General features: G+C 38.2%; 1 protein-coding gene and 1 pseudogene across 8 annotated transcripts in view; one reads left to right on the top strand and one right to left on the bottom strand.

The window, feature by feature from the left end:
• Nucleotides 1-6,143, top strand: part of THOC2 (THO complex 2) — a 115,708-nt gene extending 109,565 nt beyond the window's left edge. For all 8 annotated transcript variants that reach the window (XM_018044134.1, XM_005709382.3, XM_018044129.1 and 5 more), the window contains exon 39: nt 5,861-6,143. The gene's annotated coding sequence lies outside the window, so the exon portion shown is untranslated. The remainder of the gene's footprint in view (nt 1-5,860) is intronic.
• LOC106503789 lies at nt 4,041-6,426 on the bottom strand (annotated as a pseudogene).
• Between the last annotated feature and the right edge of the window lie 19,644 nt (nt 6,427-26,070).

Here is a 26,070-nt window from a genome sequence, read left to right as displayed (position 1 = left end):
TATCACTGCCCATGTTTTTCAAAGCCAAAAATATGGTCTGTGCTTTTAGTTTTGGAATTTAAAATAGGCAATTTTGTTTTCAAAGTAGTTATACCTTATATGAATTTTAAAAAATGTTTTATCCATCTTAAATTATAAGTGGACAGAGTGTTCAGAACCCTTAATATGATCTTTTTTGAGCACTCAGATCATCATTTGAAAAGTTATTGTTTGGTGATGCCTTAGGATTATTGAGGTATGTAGGATGATTTGCCCTCTACAGCTAATGGTTTGAGATGGCAGTATTGAAGTTTTTGAATCTTTTATAGCCAATTTTCTTGTTTCTGTATTAGCTGTCACTTCTTAATGACATCAAGTATACTTACATTCTCTACCTTCCTCCTAATATTATTTGCTGCTTCTAATCTTTTATTAAACTGGATAGATAACCAAGGCTGTTTACAGTTTGAGTGAGAAATGTCTGAGAGCCTGTTCCATATAAAGCAGTGAACTTTAGAGTATGGATTTTGTCCTATTTATTTTGGCTACAAAGCAGGGATTTGAGGTTGCCAGGTAGGTAACTTCCTGATAGATTATGTGCTTTTTCTGTTTTGTTAGTCTGTGCTTGTTTTCTAAGTATTAGCATAGAAGGGAAGATGAGAGTTGTGAGAGAGCTTTTAAGAATTTAGTAGATTTTTTTAAATTAGGAAGATTATAAAAGAAACATTACCTGTTCTTAAATTCTAGCTATCCCTTTACCTAACAACTAGCTGTCTTCCCTGGTGAATGATAAACTCTTAATATTTTTTTATTCTTCACCATAACCTTCCTTTTAGTTGGTGTTTTGCTTTTTGCTTTTTACTTCTTGCTGTCACCTGGTCCCCTCATTAAAAAAAAAAAAAACCTCTACCTCTTTTATCTTCGTTAGGAATGGGCCAGTCATTGTCATTGACAGCTTTCACTGTGATTTATACGTCTCTCTTCTTGCATAGACTCTTTGTGAAAGCACTGGTAGACTTTTCCTTTTTTTTAAGCTGTTCTGTCTTCTGTTGGATACCTTCTAGGGTTGGTCAAGTCTTTATGCTGTTCCTTTTCATTTAGAGTTCTCATCATTTCTGATTGGCATCATTTACCTTTCAGTATCAGTATCAGTTCACTCACTCAGTCGTGTCCGACTCTTTACAACCCCATGAATAGCAGCACGCTAGGCTTCCATGTCCATCACCAGCTCCTGGAGTCTACTCAAACTCATGTCCATCGAGTCAGTGATGCCATCCAGCCATCTCATCCTCTGTTGTCCCCTTCTCCTTCTGCTTCCAATCCCTCCCAGCGTCAGGGTCTTTTCCAGTGAGTCAACTCTTCGCATGCGGTGGCCAAAGTATTGGAGTTTCAGCTTTAGCATCAGTCCTTCCAATGAACACCCAGGACTGATCTCTTTACCTTTAGGCCACTTCAAATCTGCTGCTCCTTGCTCCCTTTTTAATTTATATTATACAGAAAGGAGAACTGCTACACATGTCACATTTCCGTGATTCAGAGATGTCATTAATTGTAAGATTCATTGTTGCTTTCTAGAACTGTTTTTTTTTTTTGAGAAAAGTGCATAGAGAAATGGCATTGATTTGTAAGTATCACCCTGATTTCAGAAACATTAAAATGATCATGTTAGAGTTAAGAAAATACAGTATATGAATGTGACCCAGATTAAATTCCTTCCAAAGTCTTATTTTCCTGTTTCATAATTTTTAGTTGCAAAATCCTTTTTGCTTGTTCTCTGTATTTCCTGTTACTTGTTTTTGCTAACGTCTTTGTCCAAATTCATCTTACCTCTCTTTCATTTGGTCTCTGGAACACAACTAACTTCTTTGCTTTTAACCTTTTCCCCTAGTTTAATCTTTAAAAATTCCTGTCTATGAAAAATTTCCACTTAGAACCATTCTTTAGAGTCTCAGTTTTAAATTGATATGTATGGTCTTCAATTTATTAATATTGAGTTCAGCTATCTTTTGAGAGTCCTTTAGTGAGCCAGACATTGCTAAATTGAGACTTGCTTCTAGGTTTTGAGAAACTCAATCTACTTGCACTTCGATCCTGGATTCTTGATTTCAAAGAATATTAACAATTAACTCTCTGCTACCCATCTGTATTTGTAGTATACTACATTCCTATTCTAATACTCCACTCCAGCGAGGCCTAATATATTTTCAGGTCTGTCTGTCATCTCCATCTCTTATGTGTAACCTAACTCTTAACATTTAAACCCAAGGTTGCAAATTCTCAGCCCTTAGGCAGAATGTGGATTATTAGACATAACTTCTTGGCCTTGGAGATGGCAATGGCAACCCACTCCATACTCTTGCCTGGAAAATCCCATGGACAGAGGAGCCTGGTAGGCTGCAGTCCATGGGTGGCTAAAGAGTCAGACACGACTGAGCGACTTCACTTTCACTTTTCAATTTCATGCATTGGAGAAGGAAATGGCAACCTGCTCCAGTGTTCTTGCCTGGAGAATCGGGAGCCTGGTGGGTTGCCGTCTACAGGGTCGCACAGAGTAGGACACAACTAAAGCAACTTAGCAGCAGCAGCAGCTTCTTGGCCTTGCACAGTATTTAACATTTTCAGAATAGTTACACAAAATCCAAATGTTACTTTCTATTGAAGAACTGGAACACCTGGCAACATTGTGTTCTCATTTCCGCATGTCGGCAATCAGCTGGACCTGCCTAGGTACTTGTCCCCCTTAAATAGAATGGGTCTTTTTTTGTAGTTTGCCTCAGTCAGGCCCCAGTAAGTGCACTTCCATTTGTTTCCACTTTATACTAGCCCCTATAAACAACTGATTTTCTAATCCCCATTCTGAGCCTTTCTTCTTCAGTCCATACTTGGAAACTGACCTCCTAAGTGCTCAAAGATTGCTTATTTTAGGAATGTATTACCTTGAGGTGCAGTTCTAGATGCTAATATATATAGAGTAGGGAGTGTTCAGTTAACTTTCTCAGTAGTTTCCCATTGCTTACAAGCGTGTGTCAGCTTGCCTAGAATCCTAGTCACTAATTCCTATGTATATATGAGTGTGTTGCATATCCCTTTCCTTAGATTTTGGTCTTGTTGAAGGCAGTTAGCTTCCATCTCTTCCTTCTAATCAGACAACCAAGTATTTTTCTTTATTACCTACTATGTTTCAAGGGGTGTTGGTTTAGTTGGTAAGTTGTGTCTGATTCTTTGCGACCCCATGGACTGTAGCCTGCCAGGCTCCTCTGTCCATGAGATTTTCCAGGCAAAAATACTGGAGAGGGTTGCCATTTCCTTCTCCAAGAGATCTGCCTGACCCAGAGATGGAACCCTCATCTCCTGCTTGGCAGGTGGATTCTTTGCCACTGAGCTACCTGTTTCAGATACTCTTAACTTTACATGGAGAATTATGTACTCAGAGTGTTAACTGTATCTTTTTGGAATTGAGGAGAAACATCATTGACTTTTTTTTGCCCCCAATAGAAGGTTCAGTTTATTTGTAATATTTGATCAGTTCAGTTCAGTCCAGTCGCTCAGTCCTGTCTGACTCTTTGCGACCCCATGAATCGCAGCATGCCTCCCTGTCCATCACCAACTCCCGGAGTTCACTCAGACTCACGTCCATCGAGTCAGTGATGCCATCCAGCCATCTCATACTCTGTTGTCCCCTTCTCCTCCTGTCCCCAATCCCTCCTAGCATCCGAGTCTTTTCCAATGAGTCAACTCTTCGCATGAGGTGGCCAAAGTACTGGAGTTTCAGCTTTAGCATCATTCCTTCCAAAGAAGTCCCAGGGCTGATCTCCTTCAGAATGGACTGATTGGATCTCCTTGCAGTCCAAGGGACTCTCAAGAGTCTTCTCCAACACCACAGTTCAAAAGCATCAATTCTTTGGTGCTCAGACTTCTTCACAGTCCAACTCTCACATCCATACATGACCACTGGAAAAACCATAGCCTTGACTAGATGGACCTTAGTCGGAAAAGTAATGTCTCTGCTTTTGAATATGCTATCTAGGTTGGTCATAACTTTTCTTTCAAGGAGTAAGCGTCTTTTAATTTCATTGCTGCAGTCACCATCTGCAGTGATTTTGGATAGTATACTGTTTAAGAAGTTGCTTTATGTGCTGCAACATATTTTTTGAGGGCAGGTTTATTATGCTTTCATCTGGCTCTGTGTATAGCAACCACTAAAGATATACAAAAGTTTTGTTAGGAGATTGAAATGATAGACCTGAACTATTTTCCTTTTCATTTTTATCCTTTAAAGTATCACTGAATTCTGTGCACTGATATTCATAGGTACTAAACAGTTGGAGAGAACAGGAGGGATTTTCCATTTCCTTTATTCTACTTAAGGCAGACAAAACATTCACTCAGGTGCTGTGCTGCTCTTCATCTGTACATAGGCATGAGCACTTCCCAAAGACTCCAGTGCCACATTTACCCCTGAGTGACTACTCCCCATGCACACATTTATCTTGAGAGGTACCCCAGGATGTGCTGAGATTCCATTCAACAGAATCCTAGTCTTAACTGTTCCATTTTATCCAGTTGGAATACCTCAAGAAGTGTGTTTGTGATGATAAAAATTGCTAGAGAGCAGTTTAAGGGTAAGTGAAGGAGTAAAGTGGGATTAGGATGGCTGTCCTTTTGTCTTTCTCTTATAGCTTCTTTCTTCCTTGTAAATGTTCATTGGACTTTTTAACTGTCAATTTTATCCATGTGTGCCTTTCTACTTGGCTTGTGGGTACCTGTGTATGTGTGTGTGTATGTATGTACAGGTACTAGGATTAACCGGAAATAAGCTATTAATTTGCTGGGCTTGTATTACGTAGTTTCTCTACATAAATTTTGTTGCCATCCAGAGGGCTCTTTTATAAAGAACTACTGAAACATTTCTTAGGACTTTTTTGGTGATTTTAATCATAAAATTAGTGTGTGTATGTGTTTATAAAGAGGTAGCTCTGCTAACAAGGCTGATAGTCTATTTGTCTTTGTTCTCTACTTTGATCAACAGTTTAGCTGCTCTTTCACCCAGACCTATGCTTCAGACTTCTTTCTTGCTGTCATAGCTCTCTATAAAGTAACTTCATTGAAAATCAGCTGTCTCAACTCTGAAAGGGTACTCTTTGAAGGCATTTCATACATAGTTTTCTGATACCCAGACAAAGGAGAAGGGTGTGGTGGAACATAGGGAAATGACAACCTTACTAAAACAGCAAGGCCTATTTCTGGCAAAAAGCAAAGAAGAAAAAACCCCAGGATGTCCAAATAATTCCCAATGGAAAGTGATATTTACAAATGTAATCCTGTCTTAGCACAGTGAAAGGCCACCTTTTTTGGAAATGTGTCCTGCAAAGATGGTATTACCAATGCAATTTATAGCACTGGGAGAGGAAAGCTGTCTAGGATCGAGGACAGCCAACTCTGAACTGAGCCTAAAGTAGAAACTCTTTGAGAAATATCAGCAGTCCTTGATGTGAAAAGATCTGTGGGATTTCCTGCATTTAGAACCTGTGCTTTCTTATTACAGTGGTTAAAGGTGTAAATATTTCTTAAAAATAGTTGAAAAAAAAATAACCTTAGTAGAATATTCCAGGTAATGTGGTATAGACTTGTTAATGAAAAGAAAATATTACTCTGCTGGAAGATAGAGTCCTAAAGTCTGAGTTTAGCAGTGTTTTATCACTGGGTGACTTTCTTCTTGATGGCATTTCTTTCTCAAGTTCCCTGAACTTGGGGCGGTTTTCAAGTTTGTAATTCCAAGACTTCAGCATTATTTTGTAAATACATTCTGGACACTGCTGAGAGACTGACATCCAGTATCTTCTTTCCACTTGCTCTTGTGCTTGCTGATTTGTCATTCCAGGGTGTGGACAGACCCCTAAGCTGAAGGTCTCCCAGAGGAGGATGCCAAAGCTCCATGCGTCACTCTCAGAACGATATCTCCCATAATTGAGAGCTTCTGGTGCTGTCCATTTAATGGGAATCTGCTTTAAATCAGAAGATGAATACACACCACCATCCTCTTGACGAGACATTCCAAAGTCACTGGTTTTCAGAACATTATTTTCACCTCCAAGCAGTTTCTTGCAGCAAGGTCCCTGTGTATACAATTTTTACCTGAGATTTGCCATCCAGAAGCAGCATCTAATAAAAATGTCACTGTTTTAGGTCATCCTTCTTTCTCAGAAAGGAGAGGAAATCACGTCCTGGAACAAGTCCCTTAATTTTGTAGATAGGCTGTATTTGTGTGCTAACGTTTATGAATTTTACAATATTGGTATGATTATATTGCTTGAGGATTTTGGCTTCTTGTAAAAATTTTAATTTCAGTTCCTGGGAAAGATCATCTTCACATGTTCTAACAGGGATACCAATTTTATGTTTTAATGTACCCCTAAATGTGTCATCAAAATTTCCCTTGCCCAGTAATTATGACAGCTTTGTGATTGAGATGGAGAAGGCAGTGGCAACCTACTCCAATACTCTTGCCTGGAAAACCCCATGGACAGAGGAGCCTGGTGGGCTGCAGTCCATAGGGTCGCTAAGAGTCGGACACGACTGAGCGACTTCACTTTCACTTTTCACTTTCATGCATTGGAGAAGAAAATGGCAACCCACTCCAGTGTTCTTGCCTGGAGAATCCCAGGGATGGGGGAGCCTGGTGGGCTGCCGTCTGTGGGGTCGCACAGAGTCTGACATGACTGAAGCGACTTAGCAGCAGCAGCAGCATGATTGAGAACCCATTTCTTATACTGATACCATGATACTCTTTATTGTAACATGGACTTTTTTGGCAGTTAAAAAAATGAGTTAAATTCACATAAAATAAAATTTGCCAACGTGGTTTTTAATATATCACTATGTTGTAACTATCACCATTAATTCCAGAACATCTGCATCATCCCCAAAAGAGACCCCATACCTGTTAGAGTCACTCCCAGTTCTCTCTTTCCCCTCCCCTTGGAAGTAACTAAAGTATTTTCTTTTTGGATTTGCCTATTTTGGACATTTCATAAAAATGAAATCATTCTATATGTGGCCTTTTGTGTCTGGCTTCTTCTACTTAGCATCATGTTTTCAAGATTCATCCATGTTGTAGCATGTATAAGAGCTTCATTTCTTTTTATAAGTGAATATTATTCCATTGTATGAATTTGTACCACATTTTGTTTATCCATTCATCAGTGATGAACAGGAACAATGATTTTTAAGTATTAAAATTAATTGTAAGTTCAACATATGTGTATCTATAATTATAATTGGTAATGTCAAGATTATACATGATGTGAACAGAATGCTGTATAGAAATGATATGTAAATTATTGTCAGCATTTCATGCAAGTGTGATGATTTTCTAAGACCCTTCTAGCTCTGATTTTATGAAATGTGTGAATGTAGTATTTCATCAATAAAATTTAATGCCTTAAGCATTAATTTAAAATTTGAATGAGAACAATGTTAGGCAGATAACTTATTTGCCACATGTTGTAATAATCATGTTTTGATTTATTTCAAATATGCAGTATTTGAAAAATGTCAATACATAAAGGAAACGAGTATAATTAAGTCAATATATTTTTAAAGCAATTTTTATAATTTAGCAGACATTGCATCTTAATATAAGTAACTATTAAAATCATGTCCTCATGAAAAAATGTGATGTCATTTTTCTTTTTATTGATCATGTAAAATTGGTTCCTTTTCATTGCTATGTGTTGTTTACTTTTGACAAGCTATTGCTTGTCCCAGTGGAATGTTTTACTTGTTTCTATTTCATTTTTTCCTTCCTCCCTTCCCTCATTCCCCTTTTTCCTCTCTCAGATAAAATACAAGTTATCATAGTATGCCAAGTAGGCAATAAGAAATACACAAATATTTTATCCTTATCTAGTGACTTAATTCAAGCATTGGTTATTCACAGAACTCATTGATTTTCTTTCTTAAATCTTCCTTTTCTTTTTTCTTCTTCCTTTTCTCCTCCCTTCTCCTTTCATCTGTCCCTCCTCCGCCTTCCATCCGTCACCTCTCTCACCCTCCTTCCTTTCTTATCTATCAATATAATCACTTTGTTTCTTTCAGGTGAGATTGGAATGAATTGTTCAGCTGTGACCAGAAATTTATTTTCCTGAGTAGATTGCCAAGAATTATGAATGAAGAGGGCCCATTTGCATCTCCTTAAATTATTCAGTTATCTGCTTTATTGCTCCATGCCGAAAACTTAAAATTGTTGAGTTGTGCATTACTGTATTTAACTTGTTGCTTAGTTTTACATGTTTATTTTCAGTAAATGGCTGAAAGTGTTAACTGTTTCATATTTTTAGCACAATGTGCTGCATACAGTTTCCAACAAGCAAATAAGGTTACATATGTACAGAATTTCACTTTAGAGTAACTAAATATTGCCTGGGTTTATTTTTTTTTTCAATATGAAATGCTTCCTTTTTATTGTTTGAAATGGAAAATAAACAATTATTGAACCATTTTGAATTTACCTCATTTAAAAACTCAATTTTAACTTATTATTTGGCCTGTTTTATATTTAGTCAGTAAAAAAACAAAGTGGGAGCAGTGTCTTATGCAATGCCTAGGAATCATTTTATATAGTTCGTGTATGACATTAAAACATGTTTGAAAAAAAAATGGTACCAGCACTCACTTGTCCCTTGCCATTTTTTCTTGTAATTATGTTAGAAAAATCAAGGGGTTGGGGGGAATAAAAATATGTTTTAATTCTACAGTCAGAGAAGCTTTGTATTGCTGAACTTTCATCTGGAAAAGTTTCACAGTGACATTTTTAAAAGGAAATTTTTTTATCTATTGAATTCTACCCATGTAACCTTTTTTTCTAAATAAACAATAGTTTTCTCAAATGATTGTATATCATTGTGTATATTGTTGCTTATTCAAAATAACTTAGCTAAGATTCCTAGCCCTTTTCTTCTTATTTGTGTCTTAGTCCATGGACCACAATGTTTCCAAATGACAGACATCTTATCCAATAATATGAGAAAATCCTATTTTCTTTCCTCTGTACCTGGGGTAGAAAGTGAGCTGAAATCATGCCCAGACTTATTCATTTACTCTTCAGTTTCTTGAACCCCAAAGATACCTATGCAAATTAATTTTTTTGTAGAGAATGACAGTAAAGGATTTGATTTTTAAAAGGATTGAGACATGCTAAGTATATTTTAGAATTGGCAAAGGAATATAAATCTCAATGCCCCATTTCAGGTCATTATAATTTGCAAATTGATGAGCACAGTGATTGTTGTAGAGTGATCCACTCAATGGCTGTTGAGCACCTATAATGTGCCTGGCATTTAAAAAAAAAGATACATTGTTAGAATGATTATGCCAGTGAGAAAATAACAATGGTTCACCTCAAAATCATTTGTCTGAAACATATCAGGGAAAAGCTTTCCAGTAGTTATGTTGCATTGGCATTTTAAAGATTTCATGATTGTGAAAATTTGCCAGAACTTAGCATCAGAATCTCTTTTCTGTGTTCTCCAATTTATTGAACATAGGTAACTTTTGCTTTTTTGCTTTTGGCCTTGCTAGAAATGCATTGAAGATGAAAAATACTAACTTTGAACTTAATTGTCCAGAAATTTATGTTGCAAGAAGAAAATCTGTATTTGATAGCTATTTTAAGGCCCCTCTGTTCTACAGACAAAGAAGTATTAAGACCTAACTCCTATGTCTACAGTGTTTCCAATTCTAACTTGAGAGATAAAGGCCAACTGAGTGCTGTTGGGGGTCAGCAAACTTTCTGTAAGGAGCCAACTAGTAAACATTTGAGACTTTGTGGGTTTAAATTAACCCATTTGGAACTCCTCAGCTCAGCATTATAGTATGAAAGCAGCCATAGATGGTATGTAAATAAATGAGCATGATGGAGTTCCAGTAAAATTTTATTTTCAAAAACCTGCTGCAGAGAATCCTATGGAAGATTTATTCAAAAAAATGTTTGAGTACTTCTTATGCACCAGAGGTACAGCCTTGAGGAAAACAGTTTCTGCCTTCATGGAACTTCTATTCTATTAGGTTGGTGAAAAAGTGATTGCGGTTTTGGACCCTGAATTTTAAATCATTATAACTAGGCTCAAACACATCTTTGTTAGTCAAAATAGAAACCATTACAATCACATTTTTGCCAATGAGAAATGTTTGTTTATTCCTATAGCATACAAATCCATGCTTCAGGATTCAACAGCTATTTTCTGCCTTCTGCTGGTTGTGGAAGTGTTTTCCCTGCAAAAAGTTGTCGAATTACTTGAAGTGGTAGTTTGTTGGCGAGAGGTCAGGTGAATATGGCAGATGAGACAAAACTTCTTAGCCCAATTTGTCCAATTTTTGAACCATTGGTTGTGTGCCCTGCATTCTGTTGACCAGTGCCAGCTGCAGGCATTGCAGTTTTCAGTGCATCTCATCAATTTGCTGAGCATACTTCTCATATGTAATGGTTTCACTGGGGTTCAAAAAGCTGTAGTGGATCAGACTAGCAGCAGACCACCAAAAAGTGACCATGAGGTTTTTTGGTGCAAGTTTGGCTTTGGGAAATGCTTTAGAGTTTCTTCGTCCAACCACTGAGCTGCTCATCACTGGTTGTCATATAAAATCCTCTTTTTGTCACACATCACAATCCAAGAAATGGTTCACTGATGTGTAGAATAAGAGGAGACACTCCAAAATGATGCTTTTTTTGATTTGTCATCAGCTCATGAGGCACCCACTTATCAAGCTTTTTCACCCTTCAGGTTTGCTTCAAATGCTGAACAACTGTAGAATGGTTGACATTGAGGTTATTGGGCAACTCTCGAGTAGTTGTAAGAGGATCATTTTTGATGACACTCAACTGTTGGCAACTTCCGATGGCCAGCCACTATGCTCCTCATCTTTAAGACTCTTGTCTCCTTTGCAAAACTTCTTGAACTACCACTGCACTGTACGTTCATTAGCAGTTCGTGGGCCAAATGCCTTCTTGATGTTATGAATTGTCTTGTCTCCTTTATGACCTGTTTTGAATTCAAATAAGAAAAATCACTCGAATTTGCTCTTTGTCTAACATCATTTCCCTAGTCTAAAATATATGTAAAATACACAGCAAGTAATGTCATTAGCGAAAAACATAAAGCAAGAAACATGCATTGAAATGTATAACATAACTGAAATTATTTAAGAATGTTTCCCAGTATCGAACAGCAAAGTTCAACAATGCAAAGTGGAGGCAAACAACAAACGGAGGGAGGGGGGCAAAAAAACCAGGTAAGGAGATCATGAACTCCTTATTAACAAATTCAGACTTAAATTGAAGAAAGTAGGGAAAACCACTAGACCATTCAGGTATGACCTAAATCAAATCCCTTATGATTATCCAGTGGAAGTGAGAAATAGATTTAAGGGACTAGATCTGATAGATAGAGTGCCTGATGAACTATGGATGGAGGTTTGTAACATTGTACAGGAGACAGGGATCAAGACTATCCCCATGGAAAAGAAATGCAAAAAAGCCAAATGGCTGTCTGGGGAGGCCTTACAAATAGCTGTGAAAAGAAGAGAGGCGAAAAGCAAAGGAGAAAAGGAAAGATATAAGCATCTGAATGCAGAGTTCCAAAGAATAGCAAGAAGAGATAAGAAAGCCTTCTTCAGTGATCAATGCAAAGAAATAGAGGAAAACAACAGAATGGGAAAGACAAGAGATCTCTTCAAGAAAATTAGAGATACCAAGGGAACATTTCATGCAAGGATGGGCTCAATAAAGGACAGAAATGGTCTGGACCTAACAGAAACAGAAGATATTAAGAAGAGGTGGCAAGAATACACAGAAGAACTGTACAAAAAAGATCTCCATGACCTGGATAATCACGATGGTGTGATCACTCATGTAGAGCCAGACAACCTGGAATGTGAAGTCAAGTGGGCCTTAGAAAGCATCACTACAAACAAAGCTAGTGGAGGTGATGGAATTCCAGTAGAGCTGTTTCAAATCCTGAAAGATGATGCTGTGAAAGTGCTGCACTGAATATGCCAGCAAATTTGGAAAACTCAGCAGTGGCCACAGGACTGGAAGAGGTCAGTTTTCATTCCAATCCCAAAGAAAGGCAATGCCAAAGAATGCTCAAACTACCACACAATTGCACTCATCTCACATGCTAGTAAAGTAATGCTCAAAATTCTCCAAGCCAGGCTTCAGCAGTACATGAACCGTGAACTCCCTGATGTTCAAGCTGGTTTTAGAAAAGGCAGAGGAACCAGAGATCAAATTGCCAACATCCGTTGGATCATGGAACAAGCAAGAGAGTTCCAGAAAAACATCTATTTCTGCTTTATTGACTATGCCAAAGCCTTTGACTGTGTGGATCACAATAAACTGTGGAAAATTCTGAAAGAGATGGGAATACCAGACCACCTGACCTGCCTTTTGAGAAATCTATATGCAGGTCAGGAAGCAACATTTAGAACTGGACATGGAACAACAGACTGGTTCCAAATAGGAAAAGGAGTGCATCAAGGCTGTATATTGTCACCCTGCTTATTTAACTTCTATGCAGAGTACATCATGAGAAATGCTGGACTGGAAGAAACACAAGCTGGAATCAAGATTGCCAGGAGAAATATCAGTAACCTCAGATATGCAGATGACACCACCCTTATGGCAGAAAGTGAAGAGGAACTAAAGAGCCTCTTGATGAAAGTGAAAGAGGAGAGTAAAAAGTTGGCTTAAAGCTCAACCTTCAGAAAACGAAGATCATGGCATCTGGTCCCATCGCTTTATGGGAAATAGATGGGGAAACAGTGGAAACAGTATCAGACTTTATTTTTTTGGGCTCCAAAATCACTGCAGATAGTGACTGCAGCCATGAAATTAAAAGACGCTTACTCCTTGGAAGGAAAGTTATGACCAACCTAGATAGCATATTCAAAAGCAGAGACATTACTTTGCCAACTATGGTCCATCTAGTCAAGGGTATGATTTTCCCAGTGGTCATGTAGGGATGTGAGAGTTGGACTGTGAAGAAAGCTGAGCGCCAAAGAATTGATGCTTTTGAACTGTGATGTTGGAGAAGACTCTTGAGAGTCCCTTGGACTGCAAGGAGATCCAACCAGTCCATTCTGAAGGAGATCAGCCCTGGGATTTCTTTGGAAGGAATGATGCTAAAGCTGAAACTCCAGTACTCTGGCCATCTCATGTGAAGAGTTGACTCATTGGAAAAGACTTTGATGCTGGGAGGGATTGGGGGCAGGAGGAGAAGGGGACAGCAGAGTAGATGGCTGGATGGCATCACTGACTTGATGGACGTGAGTCTGAGTGAACTCTGGGAGTTGGTGATGGACAGGGAGGCCTGGTGTGCTGTGATTCATGGGGTTCCAAAGAGTCAGACACGACTGAGCGACTGAACTGAACTGAAGGAGATTCGATGAGGCAGGACTTACTCCTCTACATAACAGTGATCATGTGGAATGAAGATGTACAAAGCAGGATATTCTGAGGTGGTTATTATGTATGACTTTTATTACTACATAATGTGAGCAGGAGCTATCCCTAATCTCTCATCTATCTTTGAACCTTTTACATGAGAATCATATAATATGCAGGATTTCTCAGGACCTAGGCTGTAAGCTCTAGTGGTTGTTAACTTTAGGTTCATAAATGGAATTGAAGGATATCTATGAGCTCTCCAGAAATTGAATGCAATTTGTGGTATGTGCATTTTCTTGGGTTGGTAACTTGCCCCCGAGTCTCTAAAAGATGGATTCAAGATGGCAGTTTTGTTTTTTGGGGTCTTTCTAAGGAACTCTAAAAAGCCTCTATAGCCAACCAATCCTGAATCCATCTTAAGTTGATCTTAACTTGGAAGATGGCCATCCATTCATCTGTATTGTCTTAAGTGGTAGTGGCAAAAGTTAAAACATCTTGCCCTGTCAAATTATCTACAGGCTATCTGCAGTTTATTGTTGGAAAGTCACTTGTCAGTGGAATAGAGCCATTTTCTATTTCAAGAAGATGCTTTAACCAAGTATGAGTGGAAATCACAGCATTCTTGTTTTTTTTTTTTTTCAATAATTATTGCAATTGTTTTATTTCTTGAGTTTCCCTGATAGCTCAGTTGGTAAAGAATCCACCTGCATTGCAGGAGACCCCAGTTAGATTCCTGGTTCGGGAAGATCCCCGGGAAAAGGGATAGGCTACGCACTCCAGTATTCTTGGCCTTCCCTTGCAGCTCAGCTGGCAAAGAATCCACCTGCAATGCGGGAGACCTGAGTTCGATATTATTCTAACCGAACCTGGGTTTGGTTTTATTTCTACTCTACCATGTTTCAAGAAGGATTTATGAAAAAAAGCATACAGTACAATATTTTAATCAAATTTGGGGTGAAAATAATACCCCAAGTGAAGCCAACACCCCAAAATGTTGTGTACACTTGATTCATGAATTGGCTCTGAAAAACTTGGCAGGCCACACAGAGAATTTAATGTGGTCAGTTAGAGAAATTGCAGTGTCCATCATATAAAAAGCCAGTCCTGGTGGAGAATAACATTTTCTGACAGTTAAACCTAAAGGAGCTTCTCTTTTGTATTCTTATAAAGAAACGGCCTTGTCTTTTCAATAAATGAAATGAAGGGATTGTATCTTGTAATAGCCCTGAGTGTTAGCTGATGGGCAACAGCTCAGCTCATTGAAATGAAGGCTATTTCTACAATGACACCAAAATACGTATCTCAGGCACCTAGGTCTCTGATGCTTTGGTTTAGTCCAGGAAATCAATTTTGAATATTTGAGACCAGGTTCTTAGACTGGGATTTATGGTGGCCTTACTTTTTATAAGCATGTTTGTAAAAATCAGAAAACTCATGTTATCCTTGTTTGATTCTCATGATCCAAGTAGCATAAGATCTCATTAGTTTAAAAGCTGTGCCTGGCCTTTGTTTTGTTTACATTTTTGTGGATACTGATCTCTAAAGACTGCCTCTTGGGTAGAATGAAGCTTTTAATATTACAGCCATTTAATATTCTATCTTACTGCTTATCAGAAACAAGTTTAAATGTTTAATTTTTTCAATTGAAAATTTTAATAACATTTCTAGAGGTCCTGTCAGGGGCAAAGAGACTTTATTTGTTCTAGAGCTGAGAATAAAAGAAGGATTTCTTTAAAAGATGCTAATTCATGCTAATTGGATACAGATTTTGTTGGAGTTATAAACACAAATTGACATGATAATTGAGAATAACAATAGGAGGATATTGGAGGATAATGGAAATATTGAATATAATGACCATTTCTACATGGGTCAGGCTAACAAAATTTAAATTCCTTTGATGTGTTGTTAAATGGAGTTTTTTTGTTTGTTTGTTTTCAGTTGTGCTGGGCCTTTGTTGCTCCGCGTGGGTTTTCTCTAGTTGCGGTGGTGAGCGGTGGCTACTCTTCTTTGTGGTAAATAGGCTTCTCATTCTGGTGGCTTCTCTTGTGGAGCACAGGCTCTGGGCAGACGGGCTTCAGTAGTTGTGGCACACAGGCTTAGTTGCTCCACGGCATGTGGAATCTTCCTGGACCAGGCATCAAACCCATGTCTCCTGCATTGGTAGGCGGATTTTCATCCACTGTACCACCAGGAAGTCCTGGAGGTATTTAATGGAGAAAGGAAAGAGGAGATTTTGACTGAGTACAGAGCATATAAACGTGAGAAATGCATCTTTGCAAATGAGAAATAGCCTTCCTTTAAGGGATAGGAGCTAGAAAATGACCTGTTAGTTTAACTTAGATGACCTCTGATTTTTGTCAGATGACAGATGTCCTTGGACTTGAGTATCAGACTGATAAAGAGCTATTACCCCTGTCCTCATGAAACTTGAACCAGAATGATATATTGTACTATATTCAAGGCTTTTATGATCTTTATTTCAGTGCAGTGTGTAGTGGTACTTACCTTCTAGTTACATTTCATCATTATTAAAGAACATTTATAAATTGTAATTAGATATACCACTGCTAGGTACTATTATGCAGGCACCTTTTGTGCTTTCCAGGATAATTCATCCAAGAAGTCACTAATACAGACAAAAGATTGTGCTTATGAGATAGACAAGCAGGAAATGTAAAATGAGTAATATATACATATCACATGTTATCTGAGGTCCAATTACATTTTGAGATGATGGTGAGTAATGAGGGTAAGAATGACCTCAGACTATGTGATTTGGGAAGTCACAACCTTTTCTCAAAAGGTTGATCTGGGAAGACTTCTTGAAGGATTTAGATGTTCAGGAAGCCAACCTATTTCAATTCAGACCTAGAGGGTGTAGGTCTTTTTGGATCTGGTTCCACCCTAAGTTGGCACTGGAGGAAAGAGTGTCTCCAAAAGAGACTGAGAATTCAGACTCATTTGGGTGCAGTGCAGAATCCCTGCAGAGGTAATGGCAACCCACTCCAGTACTCTTGCCTGGAAAATCCCATGGATGCAGGAGCCTGGTAGGCTGCAGTACATAGGGTTGCTACGAGTCAGACATGACTGAGGGACTTCCCTTTCACTTTTCACTTTCATGCATTGGAGAAGGAAATGGCAACCCACTCCAGTGTTCTTATCTGGAGAAACCCAGGGATGGGGGAGCCTGGTGGGCTGCCGTCTATGGGGTCGCACAGAGTTGGACACCACTGAAGCGACTTAGCAGCAGCAGAATCCCTCATGCCAACCTGTTATCAATACTAGCATGGGATTGGATCATACCTCTTTACCTCTTTATATACTGTTTCATGCTTCCTTAAGACTGTTTCAGTCTTTTTTCATGACTAACCCTGATGTCACCAATCTTTTTATCACCTTAACCAGTTTTAATCATATTTTTTATATCATTACAGATCATTGAAAAGTTATTGCCTCTGTGTCAAGATGATTTTCCTCCTCTCCTCTGAGTGAGGATGAGTTCCACTTAAACTTCCTCACCTGCTCTTCACAATGCCCTTTTTGTCCATGAATTAAATCTCACAATACATGTAAAAGCACCTAAAGAGGACCTAGTACATAGCAGGTCCTCGGTAACTGATAGCAGCTGTTATTAGTGGTAATATTTATACTAGGGGGGTCAGCAGAATCAGAATTTATCAAAAATATTTGGAGGCACCCTGCACTCCAAATATACTAAATCAAAGTCTCTTGGAGTGTAGGCCTGGAGGAATGGTAAAGGCAGTTGCTCAGGTGATTATAATGTGTAGATGATATTTGGGAATTAACAGAATTTTACTAGCCTACAATCCCAAGCACCTGTGTTCTTACCTCAGTTAGGGACAGAACCAATCCAGAGGCTGTTGCTTGGGGAGAGAAATATATTAGGCCCCAGGGAAAACCCATCGTTAGCAAGCCATATTTTAAAGTCAAAAGTAACAGCCTCTGTCCTGGGTTCAGCCAGCACACGCTGCTCTTGTTCACTCTAACACTCTTGCCTTCCCCAGCCTACCTTCACTTAGCTTCCTGAATCTAACCTCTTGTTAGCCTAGACGTGAATCATCAACAAACATCTACTACTAAGGTAAGTGGTTTGGAATTCAGATCTACTTTTGGTTTCGCTTATACCTTCTCCTTTAACTCTTATCTGCAGTGGTTCACTTTCTTATGATTGGAGTTGCATTTGGGCCTGGGTTTTGTCCTCTGTTCTTTACTTTTCCTTGCATCATATTCTGATGTTGGTGAGTGAGGCAGTTGTAGGAACATTTACTAATTCCATGCTATAACTTTCTCTTTAAGCATTGATCTAGCTGCATCTCACAAGGTTGATGTGTGGTATTTTCATTTTCCTACAGCTCAAAATATTACCACTAATAATATTAATATTGTTTTCCCTCGCGATTTATTCTTTGACCCATGTGTTATTTAGAAGTTTGTTGCTTCATTTCCAAATATTTGCAGATTTTCCAGATATCCTTCTGTTATTGATATATAGTCTAGTTGCAGTGTGGTCAAGCACTTCCTGTGATTTATTTAAATCCTCTTAAATTTATTGAGACTTGTTTTATGGCCCAGCAGCTGGCCTACCATGGTGACTATTCTGCATGCACTTGAAAAGATGGTGCATTCTGCTTTAGTTGGATGCAGTGTTCTATAAATGCCAATGAGGTCAAGTTAGTTGGTGGCATTCCAGATCTTCTGTGCCCTTGCGATTTTCTGTCTGCCTGGTCTGTCAATTACTGAGAGAGGTGTTTTGAAATTTACAAATATAACTGTGACAATTATTTCTTCTTTTAGTTTTGACCAGTATGATTAGGTGCATGCACACTTTCTTGGTGAATTGACCTCTTTATCAAAATGAAGTCTTCTTCTTTACCCCCTGGTAATACTCCTCATTCTAAAACCTACTTTAAAATTAATACAGTTTCTGAAGGTTTCTTTTCTTTTGGCCACACTGTGCAGTCTGTGGGATCTTAGTTCCCCTACCAGGGATCAGACCCATGCTCCCTGCAGTGGAAGCATGAAGTCCCACCAACTGGACTGCCAGTACACTTGATTGTATTTGCATGGTATATTTTTTCCATCCTTTTCCTTTATATTTGAAATGGATTTTCTTGCTTTTTAATTCAATCCAATGACAGTCTCTGCCTTTTAATTCAAGTGTTTAGACAGTACATTTAATGTCATTATTGAATAGTTAAGTTAAAATCTGACTTCTTGCTATTTGTTTTCTATTTGTCCTGTTGTCTCATTTTTTTTTTTTTTACTTTTCCTCTGCCTTTTTTTAGATGAATTGTGCCTCTTTTTCCTCATTGGTAAAGTGAGGCTAATAATGAGAACCATTTCATAAGGTCGTCCTAAGGATTAAGTGAGTTCATTCATACAGTAGTCCTTGCCCCATATTTATGTAGAGCTCCCTAAATGGTTGTTTTTAAAATCTGAGGATGGAGATTTTCTAGGGATATCAACTCTCCAGAGGTTTTTGATTGTAGATCTGTTTTGTACATGTGGAGGTGAAGTGGTTAGTTCTCTATGGTAAGTTTAAGTGGGCACTGAAAGGCCCTGATTCCAAAATATCACCCCTACTGGATAGCTGTGGTGTGTGAAATTCTCACAGTTAAGTACTTTACAAGCACTTCTGGAGTTGTGCCTATTCATTAAACTGAGGCATTGTGGGAGAGGGCAGTCAGTTTTCTCACTAGCACTGAAGCACAAATGACTTCTGATGATAGTACCTCATACTCTCATCTTACCTAGGAAAGCACTGAGAGATTTTACCTGGGCAAAAGTCAGAGAAAGGGACATGGCCTGATCCTGGGAGAGTGCCACAGCATGTTGGCTACTTGAAGGTAAAAGGACAGGTAGGAAAGGTGCCAAAAAGGACCTAGCTCACTTGGTGGTTTTGCCTTGGGCATATTTGTGAAGTTAAGCTTCTGGGTTTTGTACTTGTTTGTTTCCTTCAGTTTCACTGTAGGAATATGACACAGTTGATATTGTTTGATTCTTGCAATAGTTAACTTGGTCATATTTTACAGTTCATCTCTCATCATCTGTGCGTGCTCAGTCATGTCTGACTCTTTGTGACCCCATGGACTGCAGCCAACCAGGGTCCTCTGCCCATGGAATTCTCCAGGCAAGAATACTGGAGTGTGGTGCCATTTCCTTCTCCAGGAGATCTTTCCTACCGAGGGATTGAACCTGGGTCTCTTGCATTGGCAAGCAGATGCTTTACTGTCTGAGCCACAAGGGAACAGTTCACTCACCTCCAAAACATAAGGCCGCTAGTTTGGAAGTCTAAGTCATAGTGGGTTGGGGACAATTGTGCTTTTCCCTCTTAAATGAGGATTTGTTTGGTTCCTGTGAACTCTTCAACAGTGTTGTGGAATATGAGCACCACAAGTAGAGACTATTTAATACCAGCACCTAACTTCATGGCAAATAGATGGGGAAACAGTGGAAACAGTGGCTGACTTTATTTTTCTGGGCTCCAAAATCCCTGCGGATGGTGATTGCAGCCATGACATTAAAACACACTAACTCCTTGGAAGAAAAGCTATGACCAACCTAGACAGCATATTAAAGAGCAGAGACATTACTTTGCCAACAAAGGCCCATCTAGTCAAGGGTATGGTTTTTCCAGCGGTCATGTGTGGATGTGAGAGTTGGACTGTGAAGAAAGCTGAGCACCGAAAAATTGATGCTTTTGAACTGTGGTGTTGGAGAAGACTCTTGAGAGTCCCTTGGACTGCCAGGAGATCCAACCAGTCCATCCTAAAGGAAATCAGTCCTGGGTGTTCATTGGAAGGAATGATGCTAAAGCTGAAACTCCAGTACTTTGGCCACCTGATTCGAAGAGCTGACTCATTTGAAAAGACCCTGATACTGGGAAAGATTGAGGGTAGGAGGAGAAGGGGATGACAGAAGATGAGGCGGTTGGATGGCATCACCAACACAATAGACATGGGTTTGGGTGGACTCCGGGAGTTGGTGATAGACAGGGAGGCCTGGCATGCTGTGGTTCATGGGGTCGCAGAGTCAGACACGACTGAGCGGCTGAACTCAACTGAACACAGTGCATGGCACAGTATGGGTACACAATCAATATTTGATCTATTTGTAATTTCTTCCAAATGAGTAGAAACTTTTGAATCAGATCAACAAGTCATTATCACCTGCTTGACTCCCTGCCTTCACTGTTCTTCAGCTCATCTCTCTTGGACCATTAACCACCTCTAAACTGAATCCCAGACATGGTCTCTGGACCCAAACCTACCCTGAGCTACAGAAGTATGAGAAGTGCTAGACAAGAGTTTCAACAACTCAAGCATTAGCTTTGTTACTGGTTCTGCTCCAACTCTGAGTACAGGTTTGGTAACAGGACTTTTCTCTTGCCCCTGTGGCTAGCCCTATCTATGCACCCAAGATTGTAAACAGGGTCTTTTTTCTGTATTCCAGTTTATCTAGAGTTGGTATCTATATGTCATATACAAGAAATCATAGCCAAGTCCCTAAATATCTGTTGCTTAGCCTGTTCTCTTCTATGTCAACAGATAGAAAACTAGGGGCTGTGTTAGCCTTAAAGGATTTAAGACATTGGAAGAGGATTATTAGGGGAACAGATAGAATTATACCCAAGTTTGGCCTTTTGGAGGAGTCTTCTTTAAATTGCTTTGCAACAGGAAGGGAAAAAGAAATCATTTTCCTTTTCCCTCCTGCACTGTTATCAGGATCCAGCCTGCAGACTGGTATTAGAAGTTCCAGAGTTGACATAGATTTCCAGTCTGTAAGCTTTTGTGAGCTGGTCTAAGACCCTAATTACCCTTTGTTCTCATGGGAAAATATGTTGTGAGTTTCAAACAGTTGACTTACAGATAAATTTTGGGATACAACCCATTGATAAATTAAAGATGACTGGTAGGCTAATTCAGCCATGCTTGTTTTCACCAGGGAGCCTGAGTAAATGAATTTCCAGAGTGGTCTCTATATAACAATGGGTACCACTCCTTTTCTATATCTTTTAATAAAAAATAGAGGTTTTTCTTTTCAAGGTTGATGTTATTATTTTTGACAGACGATGAGTTGGCTAAAGAAAATTCTCTTTCTGGTTATTTTTATTTTGATGGAGTTGTGTGTTAGTTGCTCAGTTGTGTCCGACTCTTTGCAACCCCAAGGACTGTAGCCTCTGTCCATGGGATTCTTCAGACAAGAATACTGGAGTGGGTTGCCATTTCCTTCTCCAGAGGATCTTCCCGACCCAGGGGTTGAACCCAGATTTTCTGAATTGCAGGCAGATTCTTTACTGTCTGAGCCACCAGGGAAATGGCCATTAATTTGAGACTGATATGAGTTTAAAACAACTTAAAAATATATTGGAGTTTAAATTTTTTCTTGGAGTTTAAATTTTTTCTAACACCTCTTTTTCTCTTTCTAATTTAAATAACACTCACTGAGGTAATTTACATGGCACATTTTCCCAGGGTCTCTTTTAATTGTTCAGTTCTTTTGGCAGACATAAAAGATAGATGTCTAATGTCCTAGGAACAAGAATAGGTTAACCTTTGAAGAAAGAACATTATGGGTAATAGAAGATTTAAGCCAGAGGGACTTTTCATGCAGTCACACTCCCAATCATTTTAGAGCTAGTATGTTTAAAGATGAAGTCATTAGGAATATTTCAGGAGCTACATCTTAGTGTTCCCTGTGGGATATGTCCAGGGAAATTCTGTCTACCAGTCCAAATAGAGTTTAAACTCTTTCTCAAAGTAAGAAATATATATCCAACATGCATTCTCTGCCTTGATGAAGCATGAAAGTTGCTGAGGTGTGAAATAAATGATTTGGTTTATGTTTAGTCAAAAAGCTTCCTTAGGACATTTTAAAACCACAGTTCAGTTAGCAAAACTTACACTTACCTACTGAATTTGGAGAACATATTCAATGGCCTAACTGAGACACATGCTAAAATTAAAGTGATAAATTTCCATTAAAATTCTGATTAATGTAGCTTAGTTAAATGTTAGCATTATTAGCAATATGTCCTCTTTTAAAGATGGGAGGATACTTTGTTTTGGGGTGGGGAGGGCGTGCTTGATCAGGGAGGAAAGTGAAGTAAGATGACAAACATTAGAGGTGCTAAAACGAAGCATAAAAACAGCACACTCATTCCCTCCCCCCCTCCTTTTTTTCTTTTTGTATCCAAAGACCTTTAGAGGTAAGAGAGCTATTACCTATAAGTTTAACTTGTTCATTATCCTGGGTACTCCTGGTTCACTTTACACAATAAATTTCCTATAAATTGTTCTAGAGTGCACACACACATAAATTAAGGAATTTTCTCATTGACTCACATTTTCACTTCTGATCTTCATTTGTCAACAGATTCTAAAACTGTCAGATATTTAATAAGAGGTGTTTGAACACAGAAGGAGATTCTGTTCTTTCAGGGAACTGTAGTGAATTATTGTCTGGACTCTGATCAGTTGTGGATAGTTTAAGTTATAAACCTTGAGAGAATCAGGTGACTAAAAGGCTTATTAGAAAATGTACTGCCATGATATTTAACAGGTCATGCAATCATTTTTTTTTTCCTTATTTTGAGTTTTAGATAACTTTTCTTAGTCTTCTCTGTGACACTGGACAATTTCTAAAGAGTGGTCTAGGTCATAAAAAATAGCTGGACTCGTGTTTTTGTGTCAAGATATTAACTGAACTTATTGCTTAATCATTTTCTGTAATTCTTAGAGATGATAGTAATTAAATATAGACTCAATAGAGGAGATGATATCATTGTTCACAGTTGTTTACTCTCCACCATTCCTGTAAGATGATTGTGTATCCTTACCCATTGCCAGGTGACTTGCCATGCCTCTTGTGGGAAGAGTATAGATTTGACTTTGAGCTCCACTGACAGGCTTTAGCACATGTCATATCCAAGTAGTGGTTTAAGGTGACTATGTGGTTTGGCTTGGCCTCTTGTTTTTGCCCGGTGCTGGGAAAATAGTATAGCCCAGCTAAGACATCAGGCTGGGTCCTAGAATGAGAAGACATCTATGTCTACAGAGTAAAGCTTAAAAGAAACAAGCATAGTTGCAATGACCCTCCAATAGCCCATGGCTTACATGTAACATGAACAAAAAGTAAAGGTTGTATGCCACTGTGATTTCCCCCTGCAATGAGGAACAAGACAAGACTGTTCATTCTTACTGCTTCTATTCAATTCACTATTTGCAGGACAAATAGACAAGACAATGAAATTAAAGGCATTTAAATTGTAAAGGAAGGAGTAAAACTATCTCATTTGCAGATGACATGATTTAGTACACTAGAAACTGTTAGAACTAGTAAATAAGTTTGGCAAAGTTGGAGGATACAGAATTAATGTACAAAAATCAATTGCATTTCTCTACAACAGCAATGAACAAACTAGAAGTTAGGTAAACAATTTCATTTATAATAGCATCGAAAAGATTAAAATAGGAATAAATATAACAAGGATGCAAACTATATTCTTAAGACTATAAAACATTATTGAAAGAAATTAAATAAGGTATAAATAAATAGACATTCAATAGTCATGTATCAGAAGATTTACTGTCATTAAGATGGCAGCACTTCCCCAACTGATCTATAGGTTTAACCCAGTCTGTATCAGAATTCCAGTTAGCTTCTTTGTAGAAATTGATAAGGTAGTCGTAAAACTCTTATGGAAGTTCAGGGGACCCAGAATGACTAAAATAATGTTGAAGAGGAAGAACAAAGTTGGAGGCCTCACATTTTCTGATTTCAAAAGTGTTGACAATGCAAAAATAATCAAGACAGTGAGGCGCAGGTTTAAGGATAAACATAGATGAATGGAATTGAGAACCTAGAAATAAACCCTCACATATATAGTCCATTAATTTTCAATGAGATTATCAAAACAGTTCAATAAGGGAAAAATTGTCTCTTCAGCAAATAGTTCTGGGACAACTGAATATTGACATGTGAAAGAATGAAGTCAGACCCCTGCCTCACCTGACATACAAGAATTAATTTGAAATGGATCAAAGACCTAAATGTAACAGCTAAAACTATAAAACTTGTAAAAGAAAAAAAGAAGTAAATCTTCATGATCTTAAATTTGTCAGTGTTTTCTTAGATATCACACTATGTGCATTAGCAAAAAAAGGAAAAAATATATATAATTTGGATTTGATAAAAAGTAAAAACTTTTATGCTTCAAAGGATACTATCAAGAAAAGTGAAAAGACAACCCATAAGAATGGAAGAAAATATTTGTGAATAATATATCTGATAAAGGACTTGTATCTGGACAACATAAATAAATTTATAGTTCAATAATAAAAAAGATACAACCCAATTAAAAATTATAAATGAACAAAATATGGCATATCCGTACTATGAAATAATATTTGGCCATAAAAAAGGAATGGAGTTACAATATGAATGAACTTTAAAAACATTATGCTCAGTAAAATAACCTAGTCTTGAAAGATACAAAATGTCCACAGTAGGCAGTAAATTAGTGGTTGTATAGGTCTGTGGGGACTAGGAGGTAAAATGGTCATAGCTAAAGGATATAGAGCCTTTTTCTTGAGGGCGATGAAAATGTTCTAAAATTGATTATTGTAATGATTGAAAAACTCTGTATATACACTAAAAACATTGAAAAGTACAATTTACATGTGTGAAATATGTGGTATGTGGCCATGATCATATAGTGGTTAGTAGTCCACATTGTGTATTATATGAGTTATATTTTAATACAGCTATTAACCAACCCCCCAAAGGTCAGCTTTTTTGGACAGTACATATGATCTTGATAATGCTTTTATCTATGTGGAAAATTCTTAAAGAGAGGGGAATACCAGACCACCTTACCTGCCTCCTGAGAAATCTGTATGCAGGTCAAGAAGCATCAGTTAGAACTGGACACAGGACAACAGACTGGTTTCAAATAGGAAAAGGAGTACGTCAAGGCTGTATATTGTCACCCTGCTTATTTAACTTATATGCAGAGTACATCATGCGAAATGCCAGGCTGGATGAAGCACAAGCTGTAATCAAAACTGCTGGGAGAAGTATCAATAACCTCAGATATGCAGATGACACCACCCTTATGGCAGAAAGCAAAGAAGAACTAAAGAGCCTCCTGATGAAAGTGAAAGAGGAGAGTGAAAAAGCTGGCTTAAAACTCAACATTCAGAAAACTAAGATCATGGCATCCAATCCCATCACTTCATGGGAAATAGATGGGGAAACAGTGGAAACAGTGAGAGACTTTATTTTGGGGGGCTCCAAAATCACTGCAGATAGTGACTCCAGCCATGAAATTAAAAGACTCTTATTTCTTGGAAGGAAAGTTATGACCAACCTAGACAGCATATATAAAAGCAGAGACAGTACTTTTCCAACAAGGGTCCATCTAGTCAAGCTATGGTTTCTCTAGTAGTCATGTATGGATGTGAGAGTTGGAAGAAAGCTGGGCACCAAAAGATCATACGTCATGACCAAGTAGGCTTTATCCCAGGGATGCAAGGATTCTTCAATATGCACAAATCAATCAATGTAATACACCACATTAACAAATTGAAAGATAAAAGCCATATGATTATCTCAATAAATGCAAT

Source organism: Capra hircus, assembly GCF_001704415.2.
Source record: "Capra hircus breed San Clemente chromosome X unlocalized genomic scaffold, ASM170441v1, whole genome shotgun sequence".
Lineage (NCBI taxonomy): Eukaryota > Metazoa > Chordata > Mammalia > Artiodactyla > Bovidae > Capra > Capra hircus.
This window is presented reverse-complemented; position numbering and strand designations above follow the sequence as displayed.